The sequence below is a fragment of the Arvicanthis niloticus genome, chromosome 23, assembly GCF_011762505.2.
Source record: "Arvicanthis niloticus isolate mArvNil1 chromosome 23, mArvNil1.pat.X, whole genome shotgun sequence".
Classification (NCBI taxonomy): Eukaryota; Metazoa; Chordata; class Mammalia; order Rodentia; family Muridae; genus Arvicanthis; species Arvicanthis niloticus.
Genome location: NC_133430.1, coordinates 18,853,098 through 18,881,081, shown reverse-complemented (window position 1 = coordinate 18,881,081; position 27,984 = coordinate 18,853,098). Strand labels below are relative to the sequence as shown.

The window sequence follows — 27,984 nt, the reverse complement described above, 5'->3', positions numbered from 1 at the left end:
TTCACTCTGGAGGACAGCAGTGAAGGGAGACTGCAATTGTAGTACTGATTTGGTTTCTGACAAAACATGAGCTCCTTGTAATTCACTACAGCAATGAACTACCTGAACCAGGCCTCTACATCCTCCTGTTATATACACCAACGTGGAATATAGCTTAGCCTCAAGACTTACTGTAGTCAACGGCATATGAGCAAATACAACACAGAAATTGAATTTCATTAAATAGTCAGGCTTATTTATTCCCTATTGGAGATTCCTATACTACTACCTTGTAAATAAACATGAGGTAGTTTACCCATAGATTTTAGACTCCTTGGAGAGAGAGGGCCCGAGTACCCCAAAAGAACCCTAAATCCACAAGTGAGTCCAACCAAAAAAAAAAAAAAAAAAAAAAAAAAAAAATCACAGGAACTGACAATACATCATTCCAGTTGAGTCTAAGCCAACCTATTAGGACACTTAACAAGGGCCAGATTACTTAAGTTGTGGTGTTTGTTATACAGCAGATAGTGACTAATATTGTGTTCTATCTCCTAAGAACATGCCCAACAAACCATGATCCTGAGATAGCAATTCTCAAGATGTAGCCTCATATGACGATTTTGATGGATACCTACCTAATGTTTAAATATTAAACAGCAAAAGCCTGTAGGCATTAGTAACAAAACTCCTTGGACAAGGCTGTCTGCATGTGGCAAATGGCTTAGTAACTTTCTACCAACAGCAGACACCCTACACAAACCCTTTCTATCAACTAAGGAATGAAAGCCTTGGTAATTCTCCCCACAGCCCCACCCACTACCTCAGCAGACCTGTTTTCCTCTCTGTGAGTTCCTTCCCAGTCCAAGAACCGGAGGCAATCTAGACACCCTGGAGAGTTGTTCACAAATCATTATACCATGATTGGTCTCTTGAAAGTGCCTGTTCTGCTTTAAGTAGCTTGAAATATCGCTGGGGAGAAAGGCAAGCTTCAGCAGGGGTAGAATCTAAGGGTCCTGAGGGCAGACTTCACTCCCATGGCTGTTTCTTAGCAGCACAACAAGTCCCAACACTTCCTCGCCCCTTTCTAGAAGTCGAGATGGCAACAAGCCTGAGCTGGGAAACTCTGATAGATCCATCTGGTCAACCTCTTCTCCCACATTACTCTGTGGTCCCTCTATAGAGCCTGACATTAGCTGACCCTCAAATATTGTTAGTCAGTTAGGGTGCCTTAGAGCCCCATAACAAAATCACTGAGTTAACCGTATAAGTGAACTATGCCTAACCAACCTTCTGTTTCTCATTAATTCATTATTAAAGAGTCACCCTCAGTCACAATGCCAGAGAGCAGAGGACAGTCCAGAGGATAGCAACAAGGTGAGTAACTAAAAAATATAACCTCAATTGAACTGAGATATGAAGCACCTAGTATGTATTAAACACTCTTCTAAGGATATTAAACACACACTCACCCGAGGACATTATACAGACACTAACGCACAGTGAACTAATAGAACTTGCCAGATAGTGAATATAGCTGAGATTTAAACCATGGTCCCAACCACACCGTCACAGTATTTCACTAGCAATGCTCTATGGCGGCCTAGTTTCAGATAAAATGGCATTAAGATGGACTGGAAGGGAAAAGGAAAGAAATAAAAACAGGCTACTGCTCCGAGTTCAGAGGCAAGGTGGGGACGAGTAGGTGGACGATATCCCAGGATTCCAGAGGTGCTTCAGCTGTGAAATCAACAGGCCTGTGTGTCTGGAGCCTGCAAGGCTGGGAGAGACTTGGTGGATGAGCGAATTCAAGAGGCTTGAAATATGGTGCTGGAGAAAATTTAGCAGTGGCCAAGCCCAGGCTTCCAGGTTCGATAAGTTGCTAGGAAGACTCACGAGACTCATAGCAAAGGGTCAAAACCCAAAGTCAGCCAATGCAGAAGCTCACAGGGTCAAGTCTACCCATACTGCAGTGCCAGCTACCACGAGTCCTCTCCACATGGAGCATAGAGGGTGAGCTTTCTCCTTTCAGCAACAAATCCTGACAACACGTGGAACGTGCTGCCTACATAGACACATGTGACACACAAAGCCCACAGGTTTGTCTGGAGGCAACCCATTTGGGCGCACTACCAGAATATAGCAAAATTCCAGGCTGCTTCTACCAAGCACACAGTTTATACAGCAGTGTGAGCACAAACAGCCTCTCTTTAGTGTTTTGGAAAGATGGGGGAACCCTCCCCAAATACTGTGTTTGCAGACACCAGCCCAAGGCCAACCCTGCAAGGCCAACTCTAAGGCAGATAGCCTCGGGCTGCTACATTAACCCTGCTCAGAAGGTCAAAGAGTGGCTAAACCTAGTCTTGTAAGTTGACGCCTTCTGTCCCACACACAAACGCTCAAGTCGTCCACTGACAGCAGTTCTCAGTCACATTCCGATGACAGTCACAGCTCTCCCATATCCAAACAGATTGCCAAAAATACATACAAATATGCCTCAAAGCGGAGCCAGCAGGTTTTCAGGTTGCTATCAGTTCCTTATGGACCGGGAAGGTGTCCCCGGGAAGATGCCAATCTGCATTTCATTATTCGGGTAAGTCAACATTAGGTCTGCTCCAGAATCAAACACAATTAAAGCTGTAATTAACTCGAACTCAACCAACTCCATCTTCAAATAAAAAACATTTTTAGGCAACGGATAAGAGGAAGGTCAAGGTCGCTTCGTTTTTCATTTTACATGGATTTTTTTCCTTTTTTCTTTAGTGTTTATGTGTGATATATATGTACATGTTTGTGAGCAAATACCAGAAGGGAATGTTCTACCTATTCTGCCCTGGAATCCAGAGCTAGGCAGGTAACCAGAAGGTTCCTGCAATCCTCCGGTCTCTGCCACCCCATGCGCCCCACCCCTACCCCAGAGTGTACCACCTACACACACACACACACACACACACACACACAATGCTAGGGTAGGTACATATTCAGAGACACAATTGGCTTTTTTATATGGGTGCTAGGGATTCAAACCCAGGTCCTCACACTTGCATAGCAAAGGACTTTGAGTCATCTTCCCAGTCCTGATTTTTAAGACAGAGTCTCCAATCAGAAATATATTAAAAGTAAAATCACTTCTAAAGGCTTCCCAAGGATACCCATGTTTACATCCTCATAAACACAAGGTAAGTGTCCCAGTGGAGTCCTCGACCCCAGCTCTCACACATCATTCAGTATATCCTTCCTATTAGCATAATGCAAAGCCATGGCCTCAAATGGACTGTCAGGAACGGAAGGTCAAACAAAAGGTATGGTAGTAAACTTTGTAATTAGGTATACCTGCTGTCCAAACTTTGTTATCTCAAGGCTTCATGGAATGGGGACTCTTAAAAGTTTTCTCCATGAATACCAAAAACCTGGGTCCCCTTGTGCTATGGCCTGAAATGTCCTTCAAAGGCTCATGTTTTGAATGCTTGTACCCCAGCTGCTCAAGCTGGGGGGCCTTTAGGAGGTGACACCAGCTAGCAGAAGTCTAAATGAATCACTAATAAAAGGCAATACCCACTCATGATTTCTGCACAAAACCTGCTTCACCCTCCCACTGTCGTGGCCTGCCCTGTCCTTGCCCACCACGACGGTCTGAACTTGTTTCCTTTCTTAGTTGTGTCTTCTGGGCACTAAGATCTCAGAGACGCAATGTAACAAATGGAATAAACCTGGTATTCATGTTTTAGACTTATTCATTTTTATGCACGTTTATCTATGTGAATGTGTGTACACATGTTGTATAGAGATACACATGACTGTGCACATGAAAGCCAAAAGAGCATGTTGGATGCCCTGGACTAGAATTATAGGCATCTGTATCATGCTTGGCTTGTTTCATGGGTGCTGTGGTCCAAACTCCAGTTTGTATGATTATGCAACAAGAATTTTAACAATTGAGCCATCTCTCCAACCCCTAAACCTGGTGTTTTTTGTGTGGGTTTTCATACAATTTCAGTAAGTTAACTAACACACAACCATCACATAAGAATCTGGTCCAGCTACTATCAACAGCAATGCATATCACTCTTGGGAATCCTCTTCTTCAGTTCAAGAGAACTGAAATCCTGCTCTGATATTAATACAAACCAGGGAGAGCAGAGGGGCTACTAGGATAATGGAAATCTAGGGTTAAAAGGCAAGTAGGTAAAGAAACAAAACACACACACACACACACACACACACACACACACACACACACGACACACCAAATGTGAAAAGACCTGGGAGCACTGGAGAACTGTTATGGTGGACATAAAATCCAACCAAGGTTGCTGGAGAGATGGCTCAGTGGTGAAGCTTTGGAAGAGGACCAGAGTTCAGTGCCCAGCACCCACATCAGGTAGCTCACAACTTCCTGTAGCTCCAGTTCCTGGGGGTCAGGCACTGCTGACCTCTAAGGGCACCTGCACTCATGTGCACTGAACCATACCCACATTCATACATATATGTGGGGTGTGTGTGTGTGTGTGTGTGTGTGTGTATGTATGTATGTGTGTGTGTGTGTGTGTGTGTGTGTGTGTATGTATGTGTGTGTGTGTGTATCCAAGGACTGGAAAGATGGATCACTAGATAAGAGCACTTGCTGCTCTTGTGGAGGACTGAGGGTTCAGTCCTGGCAGCCACACAGGTCACAACCATTCATAATTCTAGTTGCAGGGAATCTGATACTACCTTCTGACCTCTGCAGTTACCAGGCACACAAATGGTTCATATACACAGACACAGGCAAACACTCAGATACATAAAATGAATTATTTTTTAAAAGAGTATGTGTATATGCACACACACACGTTTAATTTGAACAGGGCCTTGCAGAGATTTTATGAATGACCTGACAGGTCAAGAAACTATATTCTGGTCACACTACCCACTCCCTTCCTAGACTTTGGCTTGAAGACACACCGGCCAAATGAAATGTTCAAAAAAAAAAAAAAAAAAAAGTCTTTGTAGCCAGGCTGTGGTGGCACACAACTTTATTCTCAGCACTTGGGAGGCAAAGGCAGGCAAATCTCTGAGTTCTACAGAGTTCCAGGATGGCCAGGGCCACACAGAGAAACCCTGTCTCTAAATAAATAAATAACTCCCCCCACCCAAGAAGCCTCTGTGCTACCCTCTTAGATCTCAGCCCATTCAGGTGCTCCCTTCTCTCGATTCCTGTCTTTCTTCTTCTCTTCTTTTTCCCCACAAGAAGCAACAACTGCAATTACAGATCAAGTTATTTTTAAGTATCTGAAGAGCCCCAGGACATTGATCTACACTCCAAGCCCTCAACTGGATTGTCCTGCTGCCTTGACAAAACCCACTAAATTATTTCTTGAACAAAAGCAAGGATCTTTTAGGTGTTATAATCTCATTCCAAATCCTTTAACCCACAACCTACTCTTGTGGCCCCAACACTGCAATCCTCTTTGGGTAATCTGAGGTCTGGCCGGCACTAGGCCTGTGGTGGCTTTTGCTTTTCCTCCCCTTGCGTGGCACTGTGTGCTGCTGGGAAGGGCACAGTGCCAGGGTTCAGGGCCCCATAATGACTTTGTTCTTACAGGGCAACTGTTAATAATTAGCAGGAAGCATTTTGCCTTTAAATCTCACAGCTTGAACACTGAGATCTCACAGCGCCAAAGAAACACTTAATTCCAGGGTGAGACTCGCTTCCAGCACACTCTAGTTGGCCTACCCATAGCACGAACCGAACCGAACCGAACCGGCTTCATTCATCTGGCACTCAGGTGTGAGTGCCTTTTCTTTGTTAGGTACCAAGCTTGAAGAGGAGGTGAGATGGGTAGAAGAGAGACAAGGTTTCTGTCTTCAACTTAACCTCTACTAAGGAGAGGTGTCCATAAGTTTAAGAGCCAGGAGAGGTGCTCAGGCATACAGAGAACACTAAAGATATCATCAATATGACAGAACTATCAAAAATAAAATAAAATAAAATAAAATAAAATAAAGAGCATCCCATAAGGCTCAAAAGGAGACCAAGAAGGGGAGTGTTGGGTAGTCAGGAGTCACAAAAACAGGAATAAAGGCTTTGCCCACAACTGTTTGGGGAGGACAGATGCTTTGAAAGGATCATCAGTGGAGTGCTCACTGAGAGAGTAGTAATTCACTCACTTGTTCATTTAAAAATAGCCACATTTGTGTGGTACAATGGGCCAGGTACTTTTCTAAACCCTGGACACAGCCATAAAGGATGCACCCAAGAACACAACCCTGAATAAGACAAAGCCTGTGCAATGAAGGAATTTATACAAAGGAAATAAGTAAGATTCACATAGGAACAAAAGCAAGGGAGAACTGCCAAGAGGGGCAATGGGAAGAAAGGAGAGAGGACCAGAAGTTATCTTCCAGATGGGGCAACCAAGGAAGGCTTTTGTGAGGTGAATCTGAGCCAAGACCTGAAGAGGGGTAGACACATAGCAGTGACAGCAGCCACCCACAAAGGCCAGCACATTAGAGCACAGAGACAGTGAGCTAGACAGGCAAGGACAGGGACATGGACCAAGGTGCCCATGGTCAAGTTCCAGCTCCATATGCTACTAACACCATGACCTTGGGCCTGGTTGAGAAGCTTATTATAGAAGCTTGGAATGTTCCATAAGGGGCTTTGAACCTCGGTGTTCCAAACTGTCCTTGATAGCTCCTCAGACATACATAGCTTTCCAAGCTTCTTTAGACCTCACCACAGAGGTAAGATGTGGAACTAAATCATTATCATAGGGGGTCTGAGCCATTTAAGAATAAAGAGTCACTTTCAAAATAATTATGCAGCCAGGCGGTGGTGGCGCACGCCTTTAATCCCAGCACTTGGGAGGCAGAGGCAGGCGGATTTCTGAGTTCAGAGCCAGCCTGGTCTACAGAGTGAGTTCCAGGACAGCCAGGGCTACACAGAGAAACCCTGTCTCGAAAAACAAACAAACAAACAAAAAAAAAAAAAAAAAAACAAAACAAAACAAAATAATTATGCACACGTTAAGCTGCCAGCTCTGGCAACATTAGTTCAATGATCAAAAATCATCCATACTTTCAGGAAGGTAGGGAAACATTTCTAATTTAGGATACAGAGAAACTACTACATATGGTTTATCAATAGCCAGTATACAGGGGAACACCAAGAGAACCACAATAGCACATACATTTGGTAGAAAACATCTCAAAGTGTGTCTGTGTGCATGCTACTGCCTGAGGCTACACCAGAACACAATACAGGACTATCTTGTCCTAGGGCGTATTAGCTGTCACCTCACTGAGTAGCAGGCATTCATGGCTTTGTATGACAGACTGGTGACATACAGCAAGACAGGTGACACTATGCCCCAGCATCATAAGGCTAGTGACAGTGGCACGTGGCTCTGTACCAGGTGTGCATGTGTGTGTGTGTGTGTGTGTGTGTGTGTGTACCTGCGTGTGTGCATAAGTGTGACTCCAAGTGCACAGGCTGCCCCTGAGAGCTATGAGAATTGTGCTGGGCGGCATCTGCACCTTTTGACAGCCAGGTCCACTTGCTGTGTAATATATGGCACTGAAGACAACATTACCTAAGACATTACTCAAAGAAAATTACTACAGACATGGGCACAGACCATCTTTAATCCAGAAAATACTTTTCAAACCAATGATACTGAAGACCCCCATACTCGGGAGACCCTTCCTCAAGTCTCAGGAAATCATGACCACCCAAAGATCACAAGAAACCATACCTGGATGCAATCAGCAGAGGTTTTATTAGGGAAGTTGGCCGGTGGTCAAACAACAAGCTCTCTCAAGAGCAAGGTTTGGCCCCCAGTGATGGGTTAAGGGGTCTTTTAAAGAGGAAAACCACAAACCAGGGGAGTGGGGAGGGGGTGAGGGGTTGCCAAGGATACATAAGAATAGTGAAACATTCCAGAGAAACCTACTCTGAATGGTTTACCATGTCACTGTGTCCCACCCTGTCATTTACCAACTATTTCAGATTAACTATCTTCACTTCTTCCGGCTATAGCCCCACCTAGGTGGCTTGCATGGTCAGGAATGTGTCTTCCTGCCTTGGGCCTCTCCCACCCATAGGCAGGCCTACTGCCTGAGCTTTGATTCAGGGAATAATGCCCTCCACCCGGAATGTGCCCCGGGGAAAGTTAAGGCCTGAAATCTTATTTTCAGTTCCTCGTTCTGGAATCTGCACTTTTCCTGCTCAGGTCTAAGGCAAAAAATCTACACATATTTCATAAAATGGCCTTTATAATTTTTCGCTCTACAATACAAAGAAGCACTTATTATTTATGTCATGTCTTCTCCTATTCATTTATGTATATATGTATGTATGTATGTATGTATGTGTATGTATGTATGTATATATGTATGTATGTGTGTGTGTTTGTGTGTATGTGTGTGTATGTATGTATGTATGTATGTGTATGTATCATTTACCAGGCACAGTGTGGACCCTGGAAGTAAGCACAACATCAGACCCCTGTGTTCTGAAAGAGTATGTACTTTCTTTAATAGGTGCTGCCAAAGAAAACAACTTAACTAGGGCAAAATCTTTATTAGCCTATACCAAATTTCAACTGTCTGGATAGTACTAAACAAACAAACAAAGGGATAGAAAAGACACACGGATTTTCAATGTCTGAGAACACACAGAATTCTGACTTCATTCATACACTGATCTGAGAAGGACAGTCATCAGAATTCTTCTCAGACCAAAACTATCCTCTCACTAAGGCCCCTTGAATCCTTGTCACATCCCACAATCCTCCAGCTGCTGGGGAAGTCACCAAGAGTGAGGTACACACTCAGCAGTGCACTGGACTACAGTCAGAAATAATGAATTCTGTGATAGAAAATTGATCTTGCTTGTTCCCATAATGTAAGCTCTGTCGAGAGAGCAAACAAACAAGGCTATAATAATTAATTGAAAAGAAAGACTCTAATTAAAATTTTATATTAGTGTACATAATGGCCAGAAATAGTAAACACTGCTTTTAAAAAAAAAAAAATTCAGAGCTGTAAAAGCACAAAGAACTCTGTCTCTGAAGATAACCAGCGACCACTTATCAGCCAAAGCACACTCTCCATCTCATCTGCTAACCCACAGTAAAGGGCATGAAGTAGGGAGAGCAGAGAACCATGAAATATCCACCCACTTGCACTGGGTCCAGCTCAACACCTACTCACCAAGTGCTTCCACCTTCTGACACTCCTTCTATAGCATTTCCTGCATACCCAGTACACATGTAGATGCATGTGTGTGGGCGGTCTGACCAGAGCCATGGGGGTCCTTCCAGGTAGCTGAGTGTAATCACCCACTCTACAATTATGTCCTTGGAAGAGCAATGAACGGCCCATGTATATACAGGATGACAATAGAGTCTTCACGTGCCAAAGAAGCCTCCTGGTGGACCAAGAAGTGGAAACTGGTGTGCGCTAAGCTGTGGGCACAGAGTCTTGCAGGTGAGACTACCTACAAAACAGCTGACATTTCCATACAGGTGATCAAGAGTAAAGGGCACTCTGAATATCATTTATTCCATGACATGCTTAACAACTAGAGACTGCACTCACACTGAGCTTGGCTACTGCCCTCTGTGGGGTTACCAGCCCTGAAACAATTAAATGAGAGGTATGGAGTCAACATTTACTCTGTCCTACAACCTTACCTATGGCTTTGGAGCAAATGAAATGGATAACTTTGACCCAACTACAGATGCTCGAGTTGTCTGAGCTGTCGGGATAATACCACTAGTGAGGGTTTAGGACATGACATTTGGCTCACTTCTTCCAACTCATGCTTTACCACTTGAATGGATCTACCACTCAAGAGTTTAAGGCTTCCTGTTTCCCAAAGTTCTCTAAGTGAGCAAGGAAGCCACTTTTAAAGGTATAATACACCTTCTTCGCAAGCGTGACAAACCATGAGTTTGCTAGTGTCAGCAGTGTATACAGTGTCAGAAGGGACCACAGAGAAGACAGCACTCAGCCACATGGGTTTATAAACCAAAGTGATTAGTTCCATGAAGATGAAGCTTCCTCGGCACCAACATAAAACACCTAGCTTTCAGATCCCCAGCAGGGCTCTTCCAGAACAGGGACTAGTGACTTCTACAATGTCACCACTGGCCTGTAGACTCTTAACACTTGGAGGAACTCCAAACAAACACCAAAGCTAAACCCAATTCTTTGTCAAGCTGACTGAGATTAATAAGTCCATCTTCCTAAATGGGGCAAGCACTTTGACAATCAATAGGAAACCTGGTTTAGTTATCATATAGCCTAGGGACTCCACAAAGAGTGGCTCGCCAGAGCTCCAGAGACATAGGATGCATGCACGCAGAAACCCAGCATCGAAGACTCTGGAAGAAGTCCACACCACAAGGAATTCTAAAATAGCAAGTGACTGATACTACATCCTAATATGTAAACACCATGAATGTGTCTGGCCACAGCACTGCCAGCCACATAAGAAGAAGGGCGAGTGTCATTCTCTATTAGATATGGAAGAGAAAGACAAGGGGGCATGGAAATAAATAGCTTCCCCAGATGATGAGAGTGGATCAGGTAGGAAGAGAAGTGGGTACTACAGGGCACTCCGACTACAGGCTTCATCTATACCAGCTCACAGGTACTGCCCGGTTGATAACCACACAGGACCTTTCCATGCCATACAGAAAAAGCAGCAAAACAGAAGAGAGGGAAGAGGATGCGCCAGGCGGTGGTGGCTCACACCTTTAATCTCAGCACTTGTGGGGCTGAAGCAGGTGGGTCTCTGTGAGTCTGAGGCCAGCCTGATCTACACAGCAAGTTCCAAGATAGCCAAAGCGACACAGAGAAAAACCCTGTCAGAGACGGGGTGGGGGAGAGGAAGAGAAAGAAGAGGAGGAGGAGGAGGAGAAGGAAGAGGAGGAGAAAAAGAGAAAAGGGTAATCAATCCTCCGGGGAGACCACACCAGAAACCTCATCACTGTGACTGAACATCATCATACACAGAGCAGGTGCAGCACAGGATAAAGGAATCATTCTAACATCAGTGAGAGGCTGACTTCCCCCCAACCAACCAGACTTTATATGCCCTCTAAAGCTTTGAGTTTTGTGTTAGTGTAATGAGGATTAAACAAATTAAAATAAGGATAAACCCCCGGGTCTTTCCTTTTTTTCTTAAATAGAACACCTAATAAAGTACTCAATACACAAACCTCAGAAGAAGAGCTGTGGAGTTTGCCAGTGGTCCTCAACCAGGGTTACTTGGCATCCTGGGCACACAAGCCACACCCACTCCCCTTCTGATCATCACACCTTGCAGAGTGTAACTGGTATCTCATGGGTGGAGACTACATATGTATGCTTCTAAATGTCTATAATGCACAAGTTAAAGAATTCTCCAATCCTGAAGGCCAGCAGTGCTAAGGTAGAGAGGACGAGGGACAATCCAATACCCCCACAGGCAAGCTAGGAGCTCAAGGCAATTTCAATGTAACAAATTATGTCTGAAGGTCCTTAGCTCCCAGTCAATGCTTCCATCGGCAGAGCCAAAGTAGGCTCTCTGTGTTTCCTCGGTTAATGATGAAGATCTGGGAGCTACAGAGGTTCTGACAAGGTTGCTGGAAACACAGACCTGGTTGGTAGATGGGTCAAAAGCAAAGAAGTGTTTGTGGTAAGAAAATATCCAAAATCCACAGAGCCAGCAGGTGACTCCAATCTGTTGTAACTTTATGTACACAGAAACTGCTATGCATTAAAATTTCAAAAATCTTCCTTGGCTCAGAGAAATACACACATCCAACTTCCAGGAGCCTGCCACCCCTGCCTCACCTCTGTCCACCCAGTGATTTTGTCCACCCAGTGATTTTGATTCTCAATCTCAAAGTAAGGCAAAAGCAGAGATGGATCTCCGGTGAACCACTCTAAGTGACTCAGGCCCAGGAACCTGCCATCTCAGCTGCTATTTGCAAGAGTGCCTGCAGGTCTTATAAAAAGAAGAATAAACACAGATTACAGCCATTTGTCTACCAGTTAGGGCAAAATATCAACCAAAGGATGGAGAAACTAAGAGAACCGCTACATAAACTGTTGCAACCACGACCTTCAGCCCAGGAAGGACCATGGTTCTGCTTGACAAGCTGCAAAGAGGTGAGCAAAGGATTCCAGCCTTAAGACCACCCCTGGCTGCTGTGCTCCAGGAGGAAGGAGTCTGCCTTGTTTCCCTCAAGGTCCTCTTGTCTGAACCTGCACCGCTAAAGGGGTGGAACTAAAGGAAGGAATGGATGTTAAAACATATGACATGAAACTGTCATCTGAACTTTTTTTTAAGTTCAACTTGGTGGCATTTGGGACACTCCTATTGTGTAATCAGTTCTGACCCTATCTGTCCCAGAGCAGCATCCCAAATAGAAAATTACACAGGAGATTTCTGTCACGGGCTTCCTTATGTTGTTTAGCACAATGTCTCCACAGTTCATCCATGTTGTGTGTGGCATGTCCTTTTTAAGGCTGACTAGCATTTCTCCGTGCACATTCTGCCTGACCACCTGTGGATAGACATCTGGGTTGTTTGCACCAGCACTGATGTTTTTTAACAAGGTGTTAAGTATACTTAGCAAGTATGCTTGGGGGGGGGGAATAAAAGCCTCAGATTCTGTCACCAACCTCTGCACGTGATCATAACCCCCACAGGAGACTCAAGTGTTTTTCCATGTAAAGAGGAAGTGAATTAGACTAGTGTTCTCCAGAAACTTTTGGTTGTCTTCTGTAGTAAGAAATAGATGTTTCGTTCTGACTGACTTCACACAAGCACACAGACGTAACTGAAACTTAAGGTGCACCAGATGCTTGCCCTCCTATGAGCGAGCCTTCTACGTCTTCTGCTGCCGACTCTGTTATTTCTCGGAAAGAGAAAGAGTTCCAGTCACTAAACCGATTTCACCACCACCACTGAGGGACAAGTTACACAAGAGACACTTTTTTAAGGTATTTTTTCTTCCAAATTTGTATCCCTTAGAATATGCTATTAGGGCACCATCACTTTTCAAAGTACTGGTTTCATAAAAGTGAGAAAGTTTTTAGTATACTAACTACAAAGAAATACTGTGAGCTGTACTCCCCCAGATTTTTGACCGTGAAAAGATTCATGTAAAATCAGAAGTAAAATCCCAACGTCCCCTGAAGGTGGTCCCATCAAGCCACTTGGGGAGCTCTACCCTGGCTCACAGAAACGTCCTTTCAACTCCAGGATGCTGTGATGTGGGATGGAAATTCTTAGCATGGGTTTTCCTTTGCAAGAAACAGAAATAAGCTCCAACTGTGGGAACTGCACTTCCCAAAAGACGCACAGCACCCAATCCCATCCACGGTTAAAAAATTCATTGGTTTCATTTTAAGAACAAGTTTCTATTCAGAACAAAATAAAATGGAGAGAGTATCAGATCAAATAAAAACACACTAAAGACTTAGGACACTGTAGCTGAAATGTCCAGAAGGGAACACAGGGGCAGGGTACAGTGACTGTTTGAAAAGAAGACTAGAGCAGGCAGGAGAAAATGGTCACAGGATACAAACTTGGAATTATAAAAAGAGATTTAAGATCTCACATGCAGGGCTGGAGAGATGGCTCAGCAGGTAAGAGCACTGACTGCTCTTCCAGAGGTCCTGAGTTCAATTCCCAGCAACCACACGGTGGCTCACAACCATCTGTAATGGGATCTGATGTCCTCTTCTGGTGTGTCAGAAGATAGCCACAGTACACTCATATACATAAGATAAATAAATCTTAAAAAAAAAAAAAGAACAAAAAAAAAAAACTCACATGCAGCTAATAATATCCATATACTTAAGTCTGTTAAGTGTGTGTAGATCTTAAGTGTTACACACATACACACATGGAAAAAGAGACTATGTGAGAAGACAGAAACATTAATTAGCTTGATTGTGATCATTATTTTACAATGCACACTTACTTACATCAAAAGGTTAGGTTTCAGCCCTTAATTCATAAGATTTATCAAAACCTGGGGAGGAATAACAACAAAAACCCAAAAGTAACTGTGAAGGAGCCCAATGGCCTGCCATGTTAATCTCATATAATTCTCTCATTAGCAACAGTTCTGCTGAGGTAACTGAAAAAAAGCCTCAGTCCTGTTGCGTTTTGTCCCCAGGCAGCTGGCGAGATGTGGCACATACAAACCCAAAGGACTGGTATGGTGCATCACCTCTCAGAAGCCACCCTCTTTGGCTTAGCAAACCTCCAACTTCAAGGCCTGTTCTGACAGAAGCTAATCCATGCAAGCCAGATAAATTTCAATATATTTAACTAAGAAACGAAGGTTAAAGAACTCTGTGAATCTTCAGTCAAAGAAAGAGCATCACTTTACCCTAGAGCAGTTTTACAAGGTATTCACTGCTTGTTCCCAAGTAGAACACAGCTGTGCCTCAGCCCATCGGTCAGTGTGTGTGTGTGTGTGTGTGTGTGTGTGTGTGTGTGTGTGTGTGTGTGTGTGCGCGCGCGCGCGCGCGCACGCGCGCACGTATTAGAAATTTGGGCTCATGCTTAGAGACACTTTCTTTTTGATGAATGCTATCAAAATACATTGTTTTAGCTGCAATGATTTTAAAAGAAAATATACTCAAATCCAAAAGTAGTTAGCCCCCGTCAATTTTCCAAACACATAAAACTTTAAGAAAAACATATGATGAGCACTTATTCCCCAGGATGAAGAAAACAAGATGGATTCCAATGGCAGCGCTCAAGTACACGGAAGCCTTTGGATGCAGTGGACTTTGACTCTTTTCTTTTACTAAAGTCAATATAAATAACTCTTGAATCATAAAAAATAAAATCGTCATTTTAAGAAAGTATTGCATGATCTGTCCTGACTCCACATCTAGTTTTTTGAGCTTCTTTAAACTGGAGGCATCCTGCAACTTGAGTATACCCTTCTCACACCCCCCACCCAGACACCACAACTCATTCAACACCTGCTCAAGTTGTCTCGTCCTTCTAGTCCCTTCCCTACCACCCCTCAAGGCTCTCCTTCCAAAGGTCCCTATTTTGGCCGTGCCACACCAGTTTCTATCGCTCCCTGTATGCTTCATAACCTCAATCTCCTTTCAAAAGGATGTGAACTGTGTTACTGGCTCATCCTGCCTATATAACACCTAATAAAAGTAGCTTAAGTTGATCTTTGCCTCAGAGTTCAAGAGGACGGTCCACCATGGCAGGGAAATCTCACTGGCAGAGCTTCAGGCAGCTAAGCACACTTCATCTTCACTCGGGAAGCAGAGAGACTGAGGCTCAGCTCACTTTCCCCCTTTCCCATCTAAAGTATCTTAATTTTATTACTATCATGCATGTGTGTGTATGTGTATGTATGCAGGTATGATACGTAAGCACGTGTAACAGTCGTCAGTGGCAAGTGTGTGTGTGAGAGAGAGAGAGAGAGAGAGAGAGAGAGAGAGAGAGATCTCCATCTACCTTAGAGAGAGAGAGAGATCTCCATCTACCTTAGAGAGAGAGAGAGAGAGAGAGAGAGAGAGAGAGAGAGAGAGAGAGAGAGATCTCCATCTACCTTCTGTTACGTTAGGTTACATAAGGCTAGTGGGCCTCAAGCTGCCTGGTAATTGCTTGGGAGCACTGACTGAGGTAACAAAGCCCTTCACCCTCTCTGGCTTTTGACATGTGTTCTGGGAGTCATGCTCAGGTTGTCTGGCGTGTGCGGTTTGTGCTCTTACCAGTTGAGCTACCTCCCCAGACCCAACTTTTTATTTAGTCTGAAACTTCCAGCCCAGGAGATGGTGCTGCCCATTTTAGGTTGGGCATTCTCACTTCAATTAACCTAACTGGAGAAAACCTTAGAGACAGGCCTGGAGGTTGGTCTCCTAGGTGATTGTAGATCCCACTGAGTTAACAATATTAACCATCTTGGATGTCATTCTTCCTTACCAAAGATTACATCAACTCTTAGATACTGGACAATGTTTCCATAAATGACAGTGACCATGAGGTAGCAAATTGCAATGGGAAAAGAAAAAGTGCAGTCAAGCTGGCTTGGTCCCAGGTCAGACATCTATAGCAGCACATGGCTAACCTTCCTCTCACACCTCTAGAATGGAGAAAAGAGAAAAAAAAAAACAAAACAAAACAAAAAAACAGGGAAATCTAGCCCTCTTGGTTCTTGGGTGAATTGGGAGGGACCTGGCACACAGTAGGTGCTCAGTCAGTGCTTGGTCATACACCTCTCACCCCAAATCCAATACAGTTGAGGTTTAAAGGAGAGGAGGAAATCAATTTGAAATTCTAACCACGCTAAAAGGGCTGACTTTCATAGTTCATCACTCAGAAGTAAGTCTACAGCACTGGGTAGAAATAGATTGTTTTACTCGACATCAAAGAGTTGTATTAGAGAAAGTCAGATGATTTTCCTGCAACTTTGACTCCAGCAACCCTGATGACAGAGCCCACCACATCTAAGAGCTGAGGGCAAGAGAGGCAGGGTCAGGACCAGGGACTTCAAAGGCCTTTAGTAAGAGTAAAATTCCATCGACATTAACATGTGGTATGTGCAACTGTTCTTTCCTTTAAAGAGCTGAGTGCTGCTGTTGAGTGAGGCGCTTTGGTACTCAAGACAACGCCCCACCCCCAACAGGCTCACACACACCTGCGGCTGAATCCAGGGGCTGCAGCACAGAGGCTGACTGTTGAGAAGGAGGTGCTCCCTCTGTTGGTAAGTAGGGAAGACACCATTCCAGGGATTCCTGGTTAAGGGCTGACCGTGCTCAGGGCAATTCCCTGGGAAGGAAAAGCAAGATTGAGCACAGGGAGGAGCCAGCTTTGTTCTCATCAAAGGGGAGAAGAATGGAGGGGAAAAGCTAATGAGTCACTGCTGAGAGAGAAGGCAGGATTAAGGGTCTGCTGGAGAAAGCACAATGGACGTCTGGCCAGCCTAGGTTGCAAGCTTTGCCCATTATGAGGGGCGAGGGGCAGGAGCTCCAGGCCTTACCTTTCAAGTGCCTGTCAGCAGCACAGCAGGCCTCAGAGGGAAGCCTCTTAGCAAAGGCACTGGACAGCCACAGGGCTGGGTCAACCCAGGCCCGAGGCACCTAACACACAATTATTCCTCCGAAGGCAGCTGCAGAATGGAATCTGGTATCTGGTACCTTGGAGTAGACAGCCTGGATAGAAGAACTTTCCCACGCAGAGGCAAGCGAGACAAGTCTCCTAGGCTTCAGGAATGGCAATGTCCAAAGAGTCGGGCTTCCTGTACCCACAAGGACACAAGCAGGGCTGGGCAGCCAGATGGGGAAGGGCAGGAGGAGGAAACACACCTTGCCCAAATTACCCAGGTGCTTCAGAGGAGAGAGACACAGAACCTAGTTCTTTGTTTCCCTCCAAATGCTTTTGGACTTGGGGCTGAAAACACTTTGAGCTATTCTCATGTGTGCTGGCCACTGTAAGTGTAACTACCCACTGCTGACTACCTCCCCAAAAAACCTCTATTGTAAACCTTTGCTTAGAAGACCAAGAAGACAGTGCTTACAACGGGCTCTGGCTTCCATGGATGTTTAAGTCCAGCAGATAGCACAGATTATAAAGTACAAAAAGATACTTGGTGACACAAAACCAACAGATAAGTAATGTAGGCAAAACAAGACCATGTGATAATCGAGGAAGGAGAAATCGTATGTTGCTATTCTAGGAGCAGGCACAAGAGCCTAAGTGTCATCGAACACACTTTACTTAATGTGCTATCCGGAAGTCCTCATCTGAGGCCGGTGGTCTTCAGTAACAACAGGAATGACAAGGAGAAGGTTCAGAGAGCTGAAATAACTAGTCCACATTCGCTTACTGAGGGAGTGACCAAGCTAGAGTCATTTTCTGAGACTTGCTGAGACTGGCTCTGGACCAGGTGTGCATACAGAAGGTGGGAGGGAGCCTGGTAGGCCAACTACACCAGTCTGAAGCAGGGCAAGTAAGTATGTGGTTCTTATGTACCTCCATCACTCGATGACAAAGCAGCCGAGAGGACCACACTGACTGGATACAGGCCCAAGGTGGAGTCCTGCTCTGACTGTTGGCCTACAGAGGGGTGGCACTGGGGTGTGGGCTGGGGAAGCCCCTGTCAGCCTCTGACAGCCTGAGATCCTTAGATCATTTTCATTTTTCTGCTCCTATGTCCCTTCCTGACTGGCTTCTTCCTCCCAGGACAGCCCAGCTGCTACATCCATCTGCAAAGCAATTTAGTTCTCTCCACGGCAAGTGTGGGTGGAGGTGAAGCTGGGCGCCTGGACTCTGTGTGTGTGTGTGTGGGGGGGGGGGGGGGGGGGGGCAGGCTTGCTGAGGCCAGGCCAACACATTCTCCCTAGGGGTCACCTGAAAGTAAAGAGGGATGAAGCCACTCTATGTGCCTCAGTTTCTCCAAAGGTATTAAGGAAAAGGTATGTGAGGAATGGTTTTAGCTTGGGGGAGGGGGAAGAAATGCTGCTTTCCTTGCAGTTAAAAACAAATTTCCTCTGCTCAAAGGCCTCACAACTGAAGAGGGAAAAGGGGAAAGGCAGAAGAGAAAGGCGGGGGGGGGGGGGGGGGGGGAGAGAGGGACAGGGGGGGACGGGACAAAAGACCAAGCAGAAAAAGAAGAGAGAAATGGGCAGAAAGCTACAGCATGGAGGAGTGGCCTCTGACCCCCCCCCCTTCCTCCTGTTCACCTTTACTAGCTGTGAGCGCTGCATCGGGGAGGGGGCCTCTCAGTGCCTTAGAGAAGCAGGGTGGGGTGAGCAGCTGGTGAGCAGACCTCCAACAGAACTTTCCATGTCAGAGTAAACACACAGAACATGTCTCAACCTGGCCTACTGTGATTAGCAACATGTTCTTGAAAAAGATAAGATTAGAAGACAGAAGACATGTCTGGTGGCTTATGGGTATTTTCTCCAGACAACAGGAAAATCATCCCCAGTTATGGAGGACTTTGGGATTCCTGATGATTCGCAGAGTCTCAATGATGACCTGATAAATAATACAAGCAGGACTTGGTATCTGGGAAAAAAAAAAAAACAAAAAACAAAAAACCAAAAAAAAAAAAAAAAAGGCTCTGGACAAAAACCACTTGGTCCTATGGGACAAGGATACCCGTCTGGGTCCTTCAAGATTTCCATAGGGATGGTGTTGTACTCATTAATTCACTGGATAAACAATGGGTGGGATCTGGATGATTTGATGGACAGCTTTTGGAAACGATCTTCTTAGCAGAGCACTGCAGAGATGATCATATTCACAAAGAGCCAAGTGTCACTAAAACAAGGGAGGTAAATTGCAGGGCGCAAAGCAAAGAACTGGACAAGACAAAACAAAGAACTCACTCAGGTCCCGCCAGAGAGCTGGACTGGCTCCCAGGACTGCTTCTGAGGAGCAGGGGCAAGCCTGCTGGCCCTGATATTTGGTGTGCACTTCACCCTGTAGGCCTGGAGAGCTGTAACACCACACCAAGTAAATCTGCTCTACCCCACTGGCAGGCCAACAGATCTGAGAGCTTAGTCTGGAAGGGCAAGCTTGAGTTCTCCAGAGATGGGGAAGCCCTTTGGGATGACCCATGCAGCTACCTGGCTCTGATAGCGTCCACCAGGGTCAGTCTTTCTGCACACCTTCCGTGCCTCAGCCCAAGCATTCACCCAGCTTTGGTATGCCTGTTCTGACAAGAGATCATTCTTCTGAGGTTGAGCCCAGATCTTTCTGTCCATGACTGCCACCTCTTGGATCCAGATCCTGCTTGGTACAGGTGTCCACCATCTTCATCTTCTGGTAGGCTTTGACTGTCACGAAGGATCTCCCAACCAGTGGCAGTGCTTCCTTCTTATTTCAAAGGAGCCCCGTCATGTGGACAGAAGCCGCTAAGAGACGCCTTTGGATGGGGCGGTGGGGGCGAGTGGTCAGCAGACACAACTTAGTAAGCTCTCTGACTGTACCTCACAATCTTTCTGACCAACAACTGGGACACACAGAAAACAAATCTTTCTCTTGACTCCCTCTAATCTCTTAGGAACCATGGTCCACTGTGCCATCAATTAAACTGTGTGTGTATGCACACGCACGCATGCCTGTGTGTGTGTGTGCGAGTGCACTAGAGAGTGTACATCTAACACACATGAATGGTAGTGGGAGTTACTAAAATTGACATCATCCATCCTTCTTGATTGCTTTTTTTTTTTTTTTTTTTTTTTTTTTTGAGACAGGGTCTCTCACTGTCTGGAGCTTCCATGTCTTGGCATGGCCTCTGAGGCTCAGGGATGCTCTAGTCTCCTCCTCCCTAGTGCTAAGATCACAGATGTGTGACACCGCACATTTCTTTTCACACTGGTTCTGGAAGGAACTGAATTCATGTCCCTCACACTTGAACAGAAAGCACTTTACCCACTGAGCCATCTCTCCCCCTCCATACTGTACATTTCCTTTCTACTGTAGTATGTGTGGTTGTGTGTCTACATGTGCTGAGGTAAGGGGACAACTTTCAAAATTGGTCCTCTCCTTCCATCTTTCCATGGGCACTGGTGATTGGCTTTGGGTCAGACTTGCCAAGCATGGGCCTTACCGGCTGAACCATCTCACAAACAGTGCCTCTATCCTCTTTAAATTTGGAGAAAGTGTAGACTCCGGTGTGGCAGTGGCTTAGGGTTGTTTGTTTTTCATTGCTGAAGAAATCACTTGTCATTTTACACTATAACACAACAAGAAAAATGCCGTCTTTCTTCCTGTTGTATACCATTTGTTTTCGTGCAATTTCCCTTTCTGGAGTTGTTTCCTGTTTCCAGCACAGATCCATGTCTTCCCCTTCTTGGAAAGTGGAAGGTTTGACAACCAACTGTGCCTTGAGAGCCAGCCCCATCTGCAGTCAGCCCCTCAGGTGTGAGAGAGCTGCCAGGCCCTCAGCTGGGCTGTCTGGAGAAGCAACTGGATGCTAAGCAAATATGAAAAGCCTCCAGCACCCCTCTGGGCTCCATCACACCTCAGCTTTCTTCTCAGGAGGCATCAAAAGCACACTGACTCTTTGTTTTCCCTGGCTCAGGAGTTAGGGCAACAAAAACTTAGCAGACTCCTCACACTTCCACTCTAAACATGAAGCAGGCACTGCAGGTACCCCAAGACCACAGAAGATGACAAATCCCTCCAACTAGCTTGGCTCTCTAGGACAGGGATTTTATTCAGTACCTGAGTAAAAGAGACATTGTCAGCCGCTTACACATTTAGCTTCCAAGTATGAACTCAGAATGAGATGCAGTGAATGGGCCTGGTATTCATGAGATGCACCTAGAATCTTACAGCTCCAAGATAACGCGGGCTGGTTTCCAAGTAAATAAAACCATGCAGCCCTGAATAAGAATTAAGTGTACAATGCACAGCACACCCAAGGCAAAATGCTGAGGTCAAAACTATTCTATGAGACCAACTGACAGAACATAATGGAAGTCAATAGATAACGTGATTTGATATGAAAATAAAATTATAGTCAACTAATGGATTTTAAAGCTCATACTGGGCAGCATAACTCTTGCACATAAGAGAGTATTCCTATATTTGAAATGTTTTCCATTACCCACCCACTCCAATTTTTCTGACAAGATGAGACACACATCTAGAAATCCTGGTGCAGAGAACTCCTGCATCTGCTTTACTACAGTAGCAAGCTCACCTAGCAATTTAGCACAATGGGGCTTCGTATCGATTGCAATCTTTTAATATTCCTTTAAAAATGACTCTACAGAAAAAGTACCAACTTAAACATAACTTTCCAGATATATAATACATTTATATAGAATTCTTTTCTTTAAAAAGAAAGTTCGTAAGAATATGTGTACTGACACCAAAGGGCATTCAGAGAACCATTTATGATTTCCATCAGATGTGTTGCTTGCCAGGAGTATCGAAATACCGATGGCACCAACCTGACTCTTTTTGTGTGCTTCAGGCTTGCCCAAATGAAAACACCAAAGAACACAACGATCTAACAATCGAACGCCCTCAATGCAAGCTAAGACCAGCTTCACTATGGCTTTGTAGTTCTTCTACCACACAATATTTACAAAATTAGAATGAAGGAATGATGTGTGTGTGTGTGTGTGTGTGTATGTGTGTATGTGTGTGTGTGTGTGTTTTGTATCATCCTACCCAATCAATGAATAAGCTATTTTTGCTGTGTGTAAATTCAGCATTTCCAGTGGAGGAATTAACACTGTTATGTTAATAACAAGCTTAACATTTTCAGGATTTACAGATATCTTAATTGTCTAAAAAAAAGAGTAAGTTTCCCAAGCACTCCAGTAGCTTTCTTCCTCCTCACCAGGCTTTTCTCAAGGGGCCAGGAGCGGTTGTAAGTCTTACCTTTTCAGCCAAAGCTATTTACCTGGTGGGCTCTCAAGGGACTTGGTCAAAACAAACAGATGGCTGAGCCCTGAAGGTAGTCACCCTGACCACAGATTACTGGATCACTCTATTTACAAACTATGAAGATAAAGCAGGAGAATACAGTAGCTGGAAGGATCCACTGAAACTGTTGACTGAACATTAAAACTCAACCATTTCACAAAGAACCTTACTATTAGAAACACCAAATGCTTGGAAGGGGCACACATTATTAAATTGCTACAGAGACAGAGAAGATGTGGGTAGAGAACATTATCACATTTTTTAAAAGTAAGAAGAAAAATTTCTTGAAGTGCTTTCTAAACATCACATTAAAACAAATTATGAGGAGATACGGTGCCATTATTCTCAGAGTAATAATTTTTAAGTAAGCATGAAAGCCATGATGGGAAACAAGGAGCCCTCGATCTGAGTCTCTGCCCACTTAGAGCCATACACGCCCAGGCTGCCACAGTAACCCCAGCTGCTGAAATGCAGAGATTCCTACAGATCCACCAGAAAACCTACCAAGCTTCTGAAGCTTGGTTTGCAAACAACTTCCATCCTGTAAAAACTGATCATACAGGAAGCTCCATAAGCCACCCTGCCTGGTGCAGCACACAACCTGTTCCTCATCTGTGCTGAAGGAGAATCACAGTGTTCTCCTGCTGACTGACTCTGGACTAATGCCTTTACCAATAAACACGACAGCAGAGCCACACGTAAGACCTGCTACAACAATCTGATGTCATAAACACTGGTAACAGTGTCAACGTTTCCTGGAATATCAATTTAGTGTTTTAACATTTAAATGCCACTCCATAAGGTCCCCAAATGATAAAAGCTTTGCTTACCTACTAGGGTGCTATCTTTTAACTTAACCATCAGACATGGAGAAACGGGAAAAATAAAAACTGGGAATTTCATTTACAAGTTGATGGGAAGCTGGCAAGATGGCTCAGCAGATAAGGAAAGGTACTTGTTACCATGCCTGAGGACAGGACTTCAATTCCTGGGAACCATGTGGTTGGTAGAAGAAGAAAAACTCCCAGAAATTGTCCTCTGACCTCATATACGAATACACACATACACACAAAATAAATAAACGTAATTAAAGTTGACAGGAACACAGATCAGAAGGCACTCTGGCAGCAGCTATGAGAAGCATGCCTATCCTGTCATGAGAAAGGCCCCATCTAGGAAGGGCTGTCATAGGAAACACACTAACTATTACATCAGCCCACTGTGCTCTCCAGAAGAAAAGGCGAGACATCCGAAAATAACAGTACTCCCTTTTCTGAAGCCCATGCTTGCACCCGACCTTGGCAAAGGTGTGGAGGAGTCCTTATGCAAGCTGATTTGGCCCCAGTCCCTGAACTCAGCCGTGGGGACTCTACGAAGCACAGCTGAGCACCACTTCACAATGAGAAAGGGCCAAGAACTGTGCTTGCTAAACGACCGTGACAGCTTATAGAGGCTCAGCAGATCCTACAAAGGGAAGGAAGGAGGAGGCCCTGGTGGTCGGCGCTTCAGTGGCTCTGTGTTTGGGGAGCTAGTTTTCTGTTCTGCTACAACTTGGGGAGTTTCCATGTCCCCAGTTCAGGTTCCCACCACGTATCCTACATTACTGTGGCACATCTGTCACAACTAAGAAGTCACCATGAGCACACTTCTTTCAGCTGAATGCACAAGTTATTGATGTGCACTGTTTTTCTGCCTAACGCTCCCTTTCTGTTCCAGGCTCTTGTTTCCTATGTAGTCACCACGTCTCCCCAGCCTCCTCTAGCCTGCACAAGTTCTTCAGACATTCCCTGCTTCTGATGACCTAAGCAGCTGTGTCGAGTGCCAGCTCAGTGTTTTGGAGACGATCCTCACGGAGGACAAAGCCACTGTTTGAGTTTTCCCCACGGTTAAAACAAGCTTATGGGTTTCAGCAGGAAGTCCACCTTTTGGCTTGGAACTTACATGTTCCCCCCTCCCCCAAACACACACTCCAAAGACCCACATGCTAAAGGGTTAGTCATTAGCTTATAGCTTAGAGATAATGGAGGCAGGGCCTACTAGAAGGAAGTTAGGTAATGGGGGAGGGGTGATCTTGAAGGAAATATTAGAACTCCAGTCCCTTTCTTCCCCTGCTCTGCTGCCCTACTGCCAAGAGGTGCGAGGGCCCGGCTAACACACTAACACGTAATGCTGCCACAGTGTAGGTACCGGCTGCCACTTCCCTAAAGTAATGGAGTCCGGGGGGGCTATGAATGGGAACTGCGGGCTCCTTTAGTTTGTACTGACCTGAGGTATTGTAGGAGACTGACTACACACGGTGGCAGGATATCAGGCATGTAGGTACCGGCTGCCACTTCCCTAAAGTAATGGAGTCCGGGGGGCTATGAATGGGAACTGCGGGCTCCTTTAGTTTGTACTGACCTGAGGTATTGTAGGAGACTGACTACACACGGTGGCAGGATATCAGGCATTATCGTTATTGCCTCCTCACAGCAGAAGAGCTTAAACATTACTCATTTTTATTTTATGCATATGGATTCTGGCTGCAGGTGTTATCTGTGCAACGTGTGTTTTCAGCTTTGGAGCCGCCATGTGAACGCTGGGAACTGAACCCGAGTCCTCTAGAAGAGCGGCTAGTGCTTCTCCATGAAGAGCTGTAAGTCATTTTCTCAATTAGTGATCAGTGGGGAAGGGCCCAGCCCATTGTGGGTGGCGTCATCCCTAGGTTCGTGGGCCCGGGTTTTATAAAAACGCAAGCTGAGCAAGCCATGATGAGCAAGCCAGTAAGCAGCACCTCTCAATGTCCTCTGCATCAGCTCCTGCCTTGAGGTTCCTACCCTCTTTGAGTTCCTGTCCTGACTTCCTCCAATGATGGACTATAATTGGGAAGTATAAGCTCAATACACCCTTTCCTCCCCGACTTACTTTTTGGTCATAGTGTTTCCCTGCAGCAATGGAGACCCTGCCTAAGACGATCCTTTAGTGCCCCTCCTCAACAGTCCACTCTTCACAAGTCCCTAGGGAAGAACTGTTCCCATCACTCACATGGATTCTTGTGTATGGGAAATGGACCTCATTTGTATCCATCAGTTCCAGCTCATGAATACTTCTTTTGTATGTTGTTTATAATGCAATAACATCACTTAGCTCATGGGGCATTTTCAGGATGGTTCCAGTGCCCTGAAACTCCCCTACCAGTTTGCATTTTCAACACACCTGGACTTTCTGCTTCCCCAGAATGCTAAGGGTTGAATTACAACTTCCTAAAATCTTACCCAGAAGTCCTAGGCCCCTAGTATCTCACAATGTGACTGTATTTCAAATTTGTGCCATTGGAGAAGTTAAAGTCACACTGGAATAAGGAGTTTTTAATCAGGGAGGCTTAGCGTCCTCCTAAGAAAGACAGAGGTAGAGACAGTCCTGTGAAATAGAAGCCAAGGAATACCACAGATAGCCAGCAAGTCACGAGAACCAGGGGAGAACCTGGGCCAGATCCTCTCCCACAGCTCCAGAAGAAACCAGCCCTGCTAACACCTTGGGCTCACAGCAGGCAGCTCTAGGTGAGAGGCAATTCCTGATGCTGTTTGACCCACTCAGCTGTGACACTTTGTCAGGGTGGCCTACGTAAATTAATACAAAGGCTAACTCACCTAGCTCTTCATATTTTAGTTAAAAACAGTATTTAGCATAAAAAAGGAAAAAGCAGGTGTAGAGGAACACTCAAACAAAATCTTGGGAAACAGGTGCAAGTCAACACAATGCAATGTTTAGCGTTATGTCTGAATGTGAGCAAGATTTGGGGCAGTGTTTTCAGACTCCTGGATTTCCTCACAGCTTCTAGCCACCTGCAGCTCAGTCCAGTGCGGCTGCCAAGCACACCTGCAAGGGACAGCAATAGCTGCCCTTCTTGTATAATCACTGTCTTCTTTCACGTGCCAAATACCAGCTCTGTGGAAGCCAAACACTACCCAGGTGCCCGTCACAATGACTCCACATGGGGCTGACAAGGATCCCTTGAGCCACAGAAGACCTGGCCAAATCAGGTTAACTCAGCATTTTGGTATCTGTTTATGACTGGCTGTTCCACTTCCGGCTTCCCAGAATTACATTGACAAGTGGCCTGGTGCACAGAAATTCCTTACCAAGGCATGGAGCAGCTTCTGTGTGATTTCTCACACCGCAGGCTCCTCAAGCAAACCCTTTCAAAGGCATGGAGACAGCAAGGTGCTCTCTGGATTCAAACCATAAAGATTGGGGCTGGAACCTCACCTGTCACCTCACTTTACACCCAGTGATCTTGATATCTAACCGTTTAACTGCAGGTGACAGGACTGGATCTGAAGTGGTCAACTGGAAATCATTTTTGACTATAAAAGCTCCGGTTCATCTGCATTTTTATGCTTGTATTAAGACTCAAGAGAAGTCATTAGGCTACAGCCAGCTCACAATACCTCTTGGCCTGAGTATATCTTACTTGCAACCCCCAGAGCTCTATTATAATCCTTCAAATTATTAAATAATTGCAGTGTTTCCCTTGGGGTCACATTTGGCAACAAGACACTGGCCTAAATGAACCAATGACACGACCCAGTGAATAACACTTACATTTTTAACTTGCTAGAAGCAAACGGGTGTGACATACTTTTAGGGGAGAAACTAGAGAAACTAGTGGGGTAGGCTTAGAAACTGAGTATCGAAAATACTCCAATAATTAGTGCCAGGTTCCCCACCAACCCCACACAGGAGTAACTCTCTACCCCAATCCCAGTTCCTATTCCCAGGAACGGCTACAATCACAAGGAGAGGGCCAGGCATATGGCTCTGTCCTTCTGGACATTGCTACAAGGTAGGCTAGGCTGCTCTGGAAAATCCCGCCTCTTCCTCCTACAGCTATATGACCTCGAGTTGTCATTTCAAATAAAGTATGCTTCCACTGATTTTTATGAACACAGACAAAAGCAGCTACAACCTTGCTTACCCCCCAACCCCCCAAAAATACCCTTGCGAACCAACTGTAGTTGCTATGTAGGGTTATTTGTTTCTAAGGCAACAGCTTATGTCTAAGTACTAATGGCCTGTCCTTTTGCCAGGCAACAAACAGCCTTGTGATGCAAGTGCACCTGTCTCGGCTACGCGTTACTATGGAGACACTCCAGTTACTATGGCTACCATCACGCTAATCGCCTAGCAAAGGCAGACATACAGCAGTCTTCTCATAGAGCCCAGCTGCTTCTCCCGTCTCTTGCCGGAGACTGATTGTCTAGGGCCTGTGATGGAACGCACAAGAACTTCATTAATGCCACGTTGGAAGGCTCACTCTGTGTGCCCTCCTGCAGACCAAACATCAGAACAGAAAAATCTGCAAGTGGACTGTAAAATTCCCTAGTCTCCTGACATCGGGCCATTTCCAATTAACATAAATGTCTAGTCCACTGGCAGTTTCTCTTAACTGGATAGTTAACAAAAGAAACGCTGCCACACGTCTTCTAGAATTTCTTGGTAGGGGGTTGGAAAGATGGCTCAGTGACTAAGAGCACTGGCTGCTCCTCCAGAGGACCCAGGTTCAATTCCTAGCACTGACACAGTGGCTCAAACCATCTGTAATTCCA

The 27,984-nt window shown here is 45.2% G+C and overlaps 1 protein-coding gene across 6 annotated transcripts in view; it reads right to left on the bottom strand.

The window, feature by feature from the left end:
• Nucleotides 1–27,984, bottom strand: part of Foxn3 (forkhead box N3) — a 362,922-nt gene that overhangs the window by 122,309 nt on the left and 212,629 nt on the right. The window lies entirely within an intron of this gene.